Below are 13565 nucleotides of genomic sequence, written 5' to 3'. Positions count from 1 at the left end.
ACAAAACAGGAAAAAGAAAGGCAGGGAGGCTAACCAGGGACATGACTGGTTTGCTATACCTTACGCTAGGGTAATGGAAAAGGGGAGGACAAAGATGAAAAAAGAAAAAAAATAGAAGAGGAGAAAATTGCCACTCCATGGGCTGACGCGTACGTAGCGGTTATACTAGGCAAAAGTCAAATTGCGTTCACATAGGCGTGTAGTCCTCTGAAAGCGTAAGAGGGCTTTGATTCCTTTGAGGGCCGACGAAAGACGAGGATGGTGCTCGAGCAACATGGGCACAGAGAGTGAATGATCGTTCAGTTCTCGCAAACCGTCACGAAGTTTCTGTCTCTCAGAGTCAAATCGAGGGCACTGGCATCGCAGATGGTTGCTGTCTTATTCGGTGCCGAAAATCTCACTTCCGCACTGTCGGTCACTCTAATGATAGCTGTATATCTTTTTGTGAAGGCAACCCTAACCAAAGCCGACAAAGAAGTGAGGGTTCACGACAAGGAAGTCTGGATGGAGGTTAAGTTTCCGTTGTGGGTTTGTTTCTTGGCATGAAACACCCCAAGCATAAGACTTGTAGGTCTTATGCTTGGGGTGTTCCACTTAAGCAGTCACAGACTGCGTGCCAGGAGAGGAAGTTGCCTTGCAGCGTCTGTGCTTGATAGAGGAATCGGAGGGCTGGGCTCTTTTTAGTGGGATGTGTGAGAAACATTGCCTGCGGACTCATTGCCGTTGGTTCTACAATGACCAGGTGGCCACTGAAAAGTTAGCTCGTAGCCTGTTTCTGTGACGCGGTGATGAAGATCGACGATCTCGAACGTTAGCTGTTCATGGCAACCTTGTCGAAGAACTCATGGCGCGCACTGTAAGCCCGGTTTAGAGTCGCAAACCACAGCCTATATACTTGCTGCCGTGGGTCGGAGATGCCAAGTACGCTCGGATCCAGCGCAGAGCCGCAAATTCTGCTGCCGTATACGTACTGACATGTGACAGCTTGATTCGCAGGGCTATTACTCGACCTGGTATTACCCCCGCACTACCATAAGCGAGTAATTGTCCCTATGACATTGAAAAAAGTGTGGCACCGTAGTTTATGTGTAATAAATATTGAATCTACATTTCTTTAGTTGGAGTTTACGGGACAAAGAAGGGCGTAGAAAAAAGCATACATGGACAAAGTGCGGCTTTCAATTCATAATTTACTTTCACACCAACGAATTAATATATACAGAGCGAGCGGAAACATCGATGAATATGCATCGAGCGAGTGGAAACAAGATTTTTATTTCCGCTTGCTCTGTATATAATGTTTCGTGTGAAAACAAACTATCAATAGGAAATAGCGCTCGGTCCATGTGGGTTTTCTTCCATACGTTCTTGTCTATCTCGCTTATTCGTGATTCATGGACGCAAAGCAAGAGGCCAACTGAAATGTTTTGTTGTACTCATGTTTCTTGTTAAGGCTGGTGCACACCGGCGACTAGCCGCGGTCGCGCGACCATTTGCGACTGGTCGCAAGCAGTCGCGAACGGTCGCAAACGGTCGCAAAGCGACTGTTTTGGCCAGTCGCTTCCTGACCGATTTTTTGGTCGCGCGACTGCAGTCGCAAAACAGTTTAACCAATCAGCGAAGACCAGAAGTGACGTCAGCCTTTGTTTACATCCGGCCACCTCGTATGTTATTTTTTTCTCGTTGCGCTTGCCTACTGCCGTGAGGTACGAACGACACGTACGTTCCTCCGTGGATTTTTCCTCGCATCAGGCGAATGCCACCACGGCCAGCTTTGGGTACTCGGCCGAGCTCCTCATCGACGCGATTAAAATGTACCCATATCTGTATGACAAGCGGCGCCCTTCTTTTAAAGATCGGACAAAGATGGACCGGGCTTGGGCAGAGATCGGAAGCATGTTCGGCATGTCGAGTAAGTACCGAGATTTTTTGTTTCAGTAGCTATATAAGCAAGAACAGGTGTGTACTGCATGGCTGGCGTTGCCAATGAATGAACAATGAAAATATTGGTATTTGTACTGCAAGGTTTTAGTTTGAATGAGATGTATTGACTGTGATGTATGCGAGCGCAGTTGTGTGCACGTTTGTTCTCGCGACTTTCCGAGTTTAACATCGAAATCGACATGACAGAACATTGTATAGATGATAATAAAGCTCAGACGTTCGAAATACTGCTCGCAGTTGCAAACTCACCTAGCGCATGCTCCTTGCTGTGTTTGTACGTGATCGTCTGGCCGAGGGAATGTGTGCTTTTGTGAACGTGCGGCATTTGCAATGCATAATATCTAGTGCGTGGTGAGGGAGGGGGTGGGGGGGGGTTGTTACGCTTTAATTCTGCCTATGCATTGCAGTTGTGCTGTTTTAAAGAAGAATGCAAAGTAGCTTCTGCTTTGAGCGCATTTTGTGCACTCCATAGAGGAGCGTGTAATTAAGACATACAAAACATATTTAGCAGCACTCTCAAATGTCCGGATTTGGGAGTCTGCTGTTGATGCCAAATGACATGCAATCGTAAAAAAAAGGTATGGTAGTGTTCTAGTGGCTGGGCGAACACTGAAGGAAAGCACAGATGGGAGAATTTATTCCTCTGTAATGTGGCCCATATCTAATCCTCATTTCTTCACAACTGTTGCTTTCCTCTCCTGTGTTTTTGTCTATTGGTGCCTTTATATTTCGATTATTCCTTTATTCCCACAGGTTATATCTCTCCGCTTCCAACTGTGCCTCGTTTTTGTTTGTTTTCTTTGTTCCTATATTTTAAAGTCAATTTTTCATGTCTGCTTCTATGTGTTGGTATGTTTTCATGTTTTGGTCTCTTTATTTTCTTATAATTTCCTTCCTCTCGCTCTCTCTATGTTACACTTTGAGTCATATACTATGTTTGTTGCATTTCTTTCTCTCAAAAATTGTCATCTTGCTCTAGTTAGTTTCATCCTTCTTTTCAAGTTATTTAACATGTTTGCTTTTGTTTGACAACAATCGCTCCCGCTGTACACGACAGTTTCGCTTGGCCGATACCAATGGTATATACTCACCTGTGGAGTTTTGCACAATGCAGTAATGCTTAGAAAGTTTCACTCTGAAGGTGATAAAGACATCATGTGCTGGTTCATGAAATAGACTTTTTGCAAGTGAACTTCAATTGCCGACAGTATAAACAGCCTCTTTGTTACAATAGCTTGGCAGACATGCTTACCTTCAAGAAACAGTGTCCATAACTCTTTGCGCAACTAATCATTGCATCAGCTGTGATGTCGTGCACATGTAGGTGGACGGTCGAAAACACTAGGTGGGCGGCATTTCTGGAACCCTCGGCTGCAGGTTTCCTCAATCATGGGCAGAGATTTTGCAATGTTTAAGCCCCTACCAATACTTAAGTTTAGATGGCATGCGATTCATTTTGATGCCCAATATTTAGATTTCTAGGGTGCTACAGCCGAAATGATCTGGGCAAAGAAAATAAAGACCGCTCACAATTGTGCTGAAATAAAGTAGAAAATTTATCAGCAATACAGTATGCACAATACATTCTTACAGCAAGGGTTTTGTTTTCAGGTGTCCTTGTTGAGAAACGATTAAAGAACCTGCGTGATATCTTCAAAAGCAAACAACTAGACATACGTGAAAGACAAAGAAGTGGAGCCGGAGCAGCCGACATTCCAACAATAAAATGGCCCCATTTTGAGGCCATGCTTGAATTAATGGAAGGAGAATCTGAGCCTGTGGCTTAAGTTCAATATTAGCTGACTATTGAGTACTAAACAAAAAAAAAGTTGATTTAATTCATATGACTGTTATACATACACATAAATACACACATATCAATACACATAAGTACACTGCACATAAACATAGAAGTCCCAAGAGGTAATTCACAGTGGGCATGCATGTGATCATGAACATGGTGGCAATGGGCTGTTTTGATGTTGAGTAATTGTGGCTACAGCTACGAAGAATAACTCTGTGCATCATTCTTTCAGGGTACTGTGCAACATGAGTGCTATTGACCAAAGGTAATGAATAATGCTTACCCTCCATTGAACAGAAAATGAAATGTTTTGGTTAGCATAGCGCAATGCATCAGCACAACGCAAAAAATATAGCATACCGTGATACCGTGTATCAGGGGTACACGTGGACAGCTTCACAAAACAGAATTTTGAAGACAGAACAGTAAGAATGAGAGAATTGAGTGTACTTTCTGTGTCATTCTCGGCTCTCATTCACCAAAAAAAGGAAGGCTTAATACAAAATCTAAAAATCTAAAGAGATCGCTTATTGCATATGTCATGAGGCTGTTCATAGACAAGCATTGCACATATTCATTACAAGGATGCAGCATAAGTACTTATATTGTAGCAAAACAGTGAAAATGCTCTAAAAATGCAAACAATAGCACTGACAGAATCACATATTGCGTGTTCTCTTGCAGCAGCCACATCACAGCAGAAGAGGCTAACGAGAGGTGAGCATGCACAAAAATTTTCGGTACCATGTGCATGCACTTGAAGCTGTACACGCATAGACTTGAACCTAGAAACATTATTTTTTATTACTAGGTGATTGTACTTTGCAAAATTATGAAAAATACAAGCATGCTTGAAAGGCGGTGTTCAGGTCGTTAGCTTGCCCAAACCACTGCATTTTTTTAAATACATTCAGCACTCAACACTGAACAAAAGCACACAGGAATACATGAGGGCACAGGCATTGTTTCTGTGCGAATGTGGTTATTCTACGTCAAATATTTCTGAAAAAGCAAAGTATTCATCAGCGACAGGCCGCAATTAAGCAAACTAATGCATTATCTGCATACACTGGCAACACATTCATGTCAATTCGTTATGAACAAGTGCCCAGTGCTGATTGCAATACAAGTGAGCTGAATAATGTGAAGCATTCACTCATTCCTAGCAGTAAAATGATGCTGCAAAAGTCGTATGCAGCATGTGTTCAAGAAACATAATGACAGCAGGCACAGTTTCATCAGACACATCGTTTGCACAGCCATTTAGGATTGACTGTATAAATTTCATTCACATAGCCAGTGAGATATTGTTACGGGGTTAGAGACTTTTGTACGAAATGCGTTTACAGGGGAAAACCCACAGGCAAGATTCACAATGGCTGATTAACACCCTCGCGTGCTTATCAGCTGCTTGAGTTCTTCCTCTACCTTTACTTCATCTCCGTGACAATATCTCTTGTTCTCATTTAGATGCGCAACCTACATAGCATTTTATTAACATAATAGGCACATTAAACTTCTGTATGCACACCTTCCATACAGCAGTGCTCAATCAAGAGGTAACGCAAGTGTAAAATAAACCTCTTGTTGAGTGAAATCATAATAGCATTTTAACTCCCGAAGAATGCCTAAAACTGTTCATGTACTAGTGGCATCATCAAATACATAGAGAGAAGTTTTCATCACTGCAGATCACCGCCTCGGCCAAGCCATGCAGCGGAACCGGAACGTACCCCTGATACGGCTGAGGAGACTGGTGTCGACACTTGCAGCAATGAGTAAAACCTTTAGGAATCCACCTAAGTAATGACAAATGAAGGGCATGCATAGATAGCCAATCTATTAAATCTTAAAAACATGTTTTGTAATCTTCTTCATGTTCTAGCACATTTGGAGAATGTGCCTAATGTTTTCACACCAGATTCTGCTGCATGCAATTGTAACACTTTATAAGTTGTATAATAATACTGCCTCCTTCTGCAGTGATGCTTCAGCAACCACCTCAAGAGAGCAGCCACCATCAAAACGGTGTGTATACGAAAAAATTATTTTAGGTACTCCTGGCAAGAGATCACAATCACAACTTTTCGAAAAAAGATCTCTTTCTGTACATTCAAGCAATATGTATAATTCACTGCAGGTCACGCTCGTCAAGACGACAATGGACCTGCGAGGGCGCTAGGTGAGATATACCGCTAACTCTTAGAGGATAAACTTGCAGATTTTTTTCTAACAATCCTGCGCATGCTACAAAATACAAAACTTTATAAGGTTAACGCTCGGTCAAGTTGGTACACAGACATAGTAACAAAAAAGAGTGTGAGAACGACAAGGTAGAAACAGAAGAAACAAGACAGAGCACTGACTTTAAACTGATGTTTTTATTGTGGACAAATTTATACTAAGGCAGACAGAACCCATGTAACTACCGTAATATTTAGGCGTTAATATCAGAACATCAGCACCCTGTCCCAAAACCAAGTGTCCGTTTCAAAGATCAAAAGCCCACTTATTTCTCACAGAGAGGTAAACGCCCTATTGACACATTTATCTTTTAAGTGTGCTATTTAATTTGCTTCAGTTCCTCTATATTTTTTTCTTTCTTAGTGCCGAAAAGCACAAACATCAGTTGAAAGTCAGTGCAGTGCTCTGTCTTGTTTCTTCTGTTTCTACCTTGTCGTTCTCACACAGTTTTTTTTGCTAAATGGTGCTTCACAAAGTAACAATGCAACCTTAAAGCATTCATATGCATGAATCGCAGATCACACTTGCTTTGCAGCAATGCAGGAGAGGGCACAAGCCATGAAGCTGTGGCGCAAGCGTGCATGGAGCACCTTGAACACATCAGAGCGAACAAGGGGGTCATCAAAAAAGATAACATTGGTTTCTTCGCTCTACGTACCGATGCATGCCTCAGAGAGCTACCAGTGCACATTGCACAAGATGTAATGCATGCAGTAGAACTTATACTGTATGAAGCAGAGGCAAAATTGCATCGGAGCAGTGAAGCAAATTGAAGTGTTTATAGATTGTCAATGACACCCATCTTTTTTTATCTTGTGTTCACTTTTATAGTCTCAACCCAAAGGGGTCATGACTGGTCACTCAACAATTGACGGTTGTCAGCAAAAAACAAAACTACAGAGTAAAATGTGCTAGTACGCGTGTGAAAAGGGGCCTTAAGAGATCATTTTAATAAAAAATATGCCGTAGAAGTGCTCGGCTCCTAAAACTCAACCTACCACAAGTGACCGCCATTTTGTCATGGCATGCGAGACGTCACAAGCCGAAGGAGCAATGGCAAATGGTATACGCATTGCACATTCACAGGACCCATTTTGACATCCGAAATTATTTGCTGCAAGTACCAGCGCTACATTGCTGACACAGTAGCCATGTTTCGACCCCTGGAAGTCATTTAGGTTTAGTGGAGAGTTCAACAATGCGAAAAAATGTTATTGCAAGCGCAGTTGACGACAGAACACGACCGTCTGCCAGATTGCACACTGTGCAGCAGCTTGTCGAGCAAGCGGTTCGTGATGTCATGAATAGTGAGTGCGTCAGTATTGCCCAACTGTCAGGCGAATAGCTCGTTTATAAAAATATGCGAATAAAAATTAGCAGCTTGACCAAATCGCTCGAATTTTGCCAGCTTGTATGTGAACATACAAGAATCAGCTCATACAACACACATTATGGTTGAAAATTGGGTGTCATGACCCCTTTAGGGCAACTTATTTCTGTGATAATTGTAGTGATAACCGTGCAATAACTCAAATATTTTAACATGAATTATTTATTTTTGTGTTTTCATGATTATATTTGGACAGGACAGTTTTCCCTGTAATGTATCTGTTGTGTCACTGGTGATTTTTCTCTTGTTTGTTTAGCTTAGGAAGATGCTATGTACATAAGTTCTGTAAACAATAAAATGCATTTACAACCCACCTCACCTTGTACGCCTCAAGTGCTGTTCACCACTTTGTCCTGCCAAGGCACCTGACCGTCTGTGACGAAGTAGTGCGCCAATTTATCTCGCACTTCCTTGGCATACCTAAAATGCATAAGTGCCATGTGAAATTTCTGTCGGCACAGCCATGATGGAAGACACACACTGTAAAAGGAGCATGCTCAGCTTGAAAATCTCACGCATAGTTGCATTTCAGTGTCGTAGTCATGACGCTACATTGCCAAAGTGTTCCTCATTTTTATGTATTAATGAGTGCTACCTCTGCTGTCTATTTTCTACGGCATCATCACAGCTTCTGATAGAATGCATATTTATTGACTAACTTTAGAAATTTCGATATGTCAAGTTCCATGACAGCCAAGGTCAGCAACTGCTCGCATTTGGACAAAACCATTGTACACCTTTGAGAAAACGATTGCGCTGTACAGTTAAACCTAATTAGGGCTGGTGCACACCGGCGACTATAGGAGCGGTCGCGCGACCATTTGCGACTGGTCGCGAACGGTCGCACTGCTTGTGCACTCCGCAAGCTGTCGTATATGCAGTGAATATTTCTGTGCCTACACATTTTGGCGAATCATAAGCATGCATCAAACTTTTCATGGAAGAGCGTACGTGCTCATATCACTCAGGTTGAAGAAGGGCAACCTAAACGTACCTGTAGCAATTTGCTTAGCATGGATTTCTGAAAAGCTGTAAATTCAAGGAGAACCTATTTCGCAAAACGTACATCACTCAAGTCTATTGTTTAAATTGCTTTCACACAATGTGCTACCGTCCACAATACGTTTTGCCACTGCGCTACTGTCCACAGTGTATAGGGGTCACTGTCAATTTAAGAGAACATACGTAAAATTGTAGCAATGTGCAGGGGTTAAACGCTGCTCATGTTTGTGAGAAATTTCGCATGTGTACTTGTGCAAACACACACCGTCGTGCATGCAGATACATAAAGGGTGGTTGGTTGAACCTCCTCCCTCCTCGATGCTGAAAAATATTTTTGGCATGAATACTCTTTGAGTGCCTCGAACAGCACATCAATTTGTGCTAACAATTTGTGCATAATTGTACTCGCAAAGCTGAGGATTGTGTTTCACTTATTTTATAACATCATAATTGCGCTCTATATAGTACCTGTGCATCAGGATAACAGAAAACGGGAACTGACACGTCCACAATGTAATGTCATTGTGTAGCGCAGAATCCCATTTTCTGTAATTTTACAAGCGGAAACCACGTACTGATTACGCAATAAGCCACAACAGATGGTTTTGAAATATTCACCACTTGAGATTCTTAACGTACGTGTGCAACAAACGCGCCAACTTAAGTGCATTTCGCCTCCACCTAAAGGCGATCGATGCGGCCGTAATCAAACCCGTCATTTACGCCTAAACTGCCGACCGCAGTAACGACTGCACCATCGAGCCCGCATACGTCATAAATGCAATTCGTTCTATCCGCCCAAGCGAAACTTCCTTACAAGCGAAGCGCAGCCACAAGCCACAGCATATTAATCTTCAAACCACACGCTCTTACCTAATGGTCATGGCCAGGCAGTCGTGCGCCGAAATTGTAGGCTGGTGGTTTGTGTCCTGCTTGGATATTGCGGGGCGCAGCAGTTCGAGCGAAGTGTCGAACGTTCGTGGCGGCATCCGCATGAAGCTAACCACCAAAAAAGAATGAGATAACATGTTACGCACTACTTTATAAGCACGTAAAACAACCATAAACTCCTCGTCGTGCGAGCGCAAGCCGGGAAGCAGACGCCCTGTGTGGCCAGCCACTTCTCGCGAGAGAAGGGACGGTCTCACCCACCACCGCCTTGCTTGCTTTGAACGTTTTCGTGCTGCCAGCGCTGACACGTTGGCTGAGCACATCAGCACCGCCACAACCTCTTCTTCATCACTCGACTCGAAGTCTATGATGCTGCCGGGAGAACGCACACACACACAGCCGTCAAAAACAAACGCGTCGCGCTCAGCCGGCTCCGTATCTGATCAGCTGATCGTCGCCGGTCGCCCAAGTTCTCGTTGATAACGAGATCTGTACGTGACTCTCCGGGTTTGCGACTTCCGGTCGCTCGCATGAAGCCTTGCCGGTGTGAACGTCGCTCGCAGTCTGGTCGCCAGTCGCAAATGGTCGCGCGACCGCGGCTAGTCGCCGGTGTGCACCAACCTTTCGTGTAACAGAACGCGCCCGTGCACAATATGCGGTTATAGAACTCTTTTGACATCTTCACAATCTTGCTCCATGTCTGAGGCTCGATGTCAGAGCCCGTGGGCAACCTGCTGCCCACGGGCTGCATGGGGTCCGCGGGGCGCTATTATGCGGCCTCTTGGACGTCTTCGGAAAGTTCGCCCATCTCATTGTCACTTTCTCTCTCGACATTCCCATGAGAATTCAGTGTAAACTTTGGAACGTACGCCATTTTCTCAGTCGCTTGTAAACAATGCACGCCTAAACACGGTCGAAACCTTTTTCACTTAGAGTTCTGAAGTGCAGTACACTGCAAGATCGCCAAAGCTCACTGAGCTGAAAATCTGACTTCTTCTTTCAGTAGCTTTCGTATGCGAAAACTGCTATTGCTCCTTTTTGACGCAATGTCTCCGCTAGAAATATCCAAGCCGAAACAATGGACGAATCGCTGTGAATAACCTAGCAAACTATGCGATGTAGTTTTGTAGTTTCTGTTCCAGCGCCGAGACGAATCACAAAAGAAGACAGGTCAACATGAGTGCTGTCCTTTCTGCTGCAGTGTTACAGCTTACCACCAAATATCGCTATAGTTCACTGTATGCAACAACTTTACCATATATCCAGGCCACAGTACAAACAGAACACTTGAAATGTGTTTTTAATTATTTTTGACTGCAATTCGCACGACCTCTTGTTGAAAATTCCATGTTTGTAAGAAAGTCATAAGCGTGAGATGTATAAGCGTGCGTCATTACTCTAGGTTAGTCATGTGTAATGCATTGTGCATGTAAAACTTCATCTTTTCTGTTTCCGCCCCCGATAGGCTGACGTGTGTTCCTTTGCCAGTACACTTTCAAACAATCCATTGAGCTTTTCTTCACTGGTCTGCCACAACATTGTTTATGCTGTTGCAAAATAAACCGATTGAATTCAATCTTTCCAACAGGGCAATTTCATTTAATTCATAACCTTTAAAGCTTGTCAAATGACGAAAAATTTGTGGATTCGCGTTTTGCGTATGCCAGCGACATTTGCCCCACGTATAGTGAAATAAAGCGAGTCGCAAGTTGGGAATGATAGCGCATGAAGCGTCTCAGGAATGAGCACGCTTCATTATTTTCGAGTGAAAGCACTAGCGGTCGGTGAACAATGCGAGATTGAAAGGTGATGAGAGTTCAATTTTTTTCTAAGTGAAGTGAAAGCACAATTTAAGATTCATCGCAAAGCACTCTATACAGTGCTAGTGCTGATAGTTCAGGCTATAAGGCTTTACAGCAATATTTTCTTGACAACAAGACGAGATATGAGAAGCACATGCAATGCCACCTCCACTGCTAACATAGTCATATCATACGAGAGATACCGGACACCTCCCTGAACATTGGGTCCGTTAAAAAAGTTTGCAAATTATTTACTACACCACACAGAGTGTTCCTATATGTGGTGATTTTACACTGCACTGAGTATTACACTCCTTAAAGAACTAATGAAATTTCGTCAAAAATAAGTACAAACTTTAGGTATAAGACCGCCGAGCATGAATTCAGAATGCAATAATTGACAAAGCAGACCACAAGAGGTTCATTTCTTGCACTTTTGTTGATAATCGCTTTATGTATGAAATGCAATGCTCCACTGTCAATAAATTCACTACATGCAGGTTTCTCGTCACTTCATCGTCACTGCATCGAATCGGAAAAGTTAAAAATTTCCGACTAAGCGTCTTGTTTAGAACTTTCTTCGAAGACTTCAAAGTATGGCGCTTTGAAGTTCTCCAGAATTGAGAGCAGAACCCTACGCATGTTTCTGCTTCTTCTTCTTTTTCAGACACTTTGATGTTACACGCCCAATGTTCTCTCCTCTTCATTCTCTTCTTTCTCATTTTCTCTGTTTCCGGTTCCTTCGACATGTATGAGTAGCTCGACAAGTTCAAAAGGAAACGTCATCTTCTGTTTTCATCAACACCGGTTTCTCAATCTAGCGCACGCGCCTCGAAGTGATAAAGGCGACATCACTCAGTCTGCTTGAAGACTTGTTCAGTAACTGAGTAGTGCTCCCCTCGTTTGTTGTCCTTTCAGAATGCTTGTTAGGAAATTTCACCTAAATGTCGCCGTCTAGTAGTTGTTTGAGTTAGGCACGCTTAGCGAATGTGCTTATTCCGCACGGTTAATTCCCGGTTTGAACTGGAGGAACACCTTCAGGATTGTATGAGTATGCCATGTTTGTACTTTTACCGAATAAGTAGAACCAGGGTCTGTGTTGTGTCAATTTACCTGCGTGCGTTATGTACGCAAATGCTTGATCCTGCGTGTTCAGTACTCCTAAAGAGTGAAAATTTTATCAAAACATGCTAAATGAACTTTGTGACGCAAAACGTAGTTTGTGGTGCACACTCTGAGCTGGCCTCGGCATTACCACCCACAAACACGTTTTTGTGTCTGACAAGGTGTCCTATGCAATCGGTTAACCGAAAAGAATGCTTAGAAAAGCCGATGTAAGAGCCACGCTAATCAAAACTAGGAGCACGATTACTGAGCATGTCAGGGTCGAGAAGCAAGAGTGCTTATTATGTCAAGCTAGAACTCGTGTCAGAAACAGTATGCTCTGAGTCATCACTGTGTACCGTGCCAACAAGAAACAGAAAGAAATAGAGTAACAAGACGTCGCATTTGGTTATTTGGTATTGTATTGAAACTTCAACGCGGGAAAATGCCCATAAGAGAAAAGAACGACGAGGACAATTGCCAACTTCAAACTATATGTATTAAAGCAGCTGACAAACGAATGCATTTCACATGTGATCAAAGCACAAAGGCAATGAAAAAACTCGAACTAAAAGTAGCAACTCTATATGCGGGAGCACCACGTGTGGGTGAGTATGTTTGTTTGTTGTGTTAATAAATGATAGTCGCAAGCTAGCGCTTGTCCTCGTCGTTTCTTTGTCTGGTGAGCATTTTGTTTGTACTGAATTTTAGCATTAAGAATGCATTATTACATAACGATAGCGAGAGCACCAAACAAGAATATATGCAGTCACATTGATCTATACTGAGGTACGCCGGTTCATGCCTGTCTCTGTACAAGACATTCTTACTTTTCTTACACCATGCCCCTTGTTCTACCGTGTCTTCACTTTGTTGCATCTTCTTTAGTGCTTCAACATGTATTTTTAACCTTTACTCCTAAGATTTGAGACTTCCCAGTACTTGTGAGCACTGCACGAATTCGTTCATGGGCAACAAAGAAGTACTTCAGCTTGCCATTCTCATTCTTCATGCTCCTTACACACTCAACTATATCACAAGTCATACCTGAGCTTGCCCAGTCAAACTGTACATTATTGCTTTATTGGTAAGAATTTCTTCGTTTTCTGACACTGCTGTGGTACTATGCTCCAACGTTCAGTCTTGCAACTAGTTTGCGTTAACAGATATTTCATTCAGTACTCCTCACACAATCAAGCAAAGGATGTTGGTGGCAGCTGAAAAGTCCTTTTTTTCGTCTTCAACTGGTGAAATAAACTTTTTTGATCCCATGAATACCGTGTTAGAGAATAAAAGTGGTAAATTACCAATCACACGTTCTTCAAGCTCAGTCACCCCCTCTTGGCTATTATTTTTTCTTGCTACACTACCACCACAAATTAGC

At 42.9% G+C, this 13565-nt stretch overlaps 1 long non-coding RNA gene across 1 annotated transcript; it reads left to right on the top strand.

The window, feature by feature from the left end:
* The first annotated feature begins 1458 nt into the window (after nucleotides 1-1458).
* LOC142817900 (uncharacterized) lies at nucleotides 1459-5514 on the top strand. The gene is made up of 3 exons (XR_012895414.1): nucleotides 1459-1912; nucleotides 4433-4465; nucleotides 5440-5514. It is a non-coding gene; the product is annotated as an uncharacterized LOC142817900 (long non-coding RNA).
* The last annotated feature ends 8051 nt before the right edge of the window (nucleotides 5515-13565 follow it).

Source organism: Rhipicephalus microplus, chromosome 5 (assembly GCF_043290135.1).
Source record: "Rhipicephalus microplus isolate Deutch F79 chromosome 5, USDA_Rmic, whole genome shotgun sequence".
Taxonomy (NCBI): Eukaryota; Metazoa; Arthropoda; class Arachnida; order Ixodida; family Ixodidae; genus Rhipicephalus; species Rhipicephalus microplus.
The sequence above is the reverse complement of the archived record's forward strand: the minus strand, read 5'-3'. Positions and strand labels throughout refer to the sequence as shown.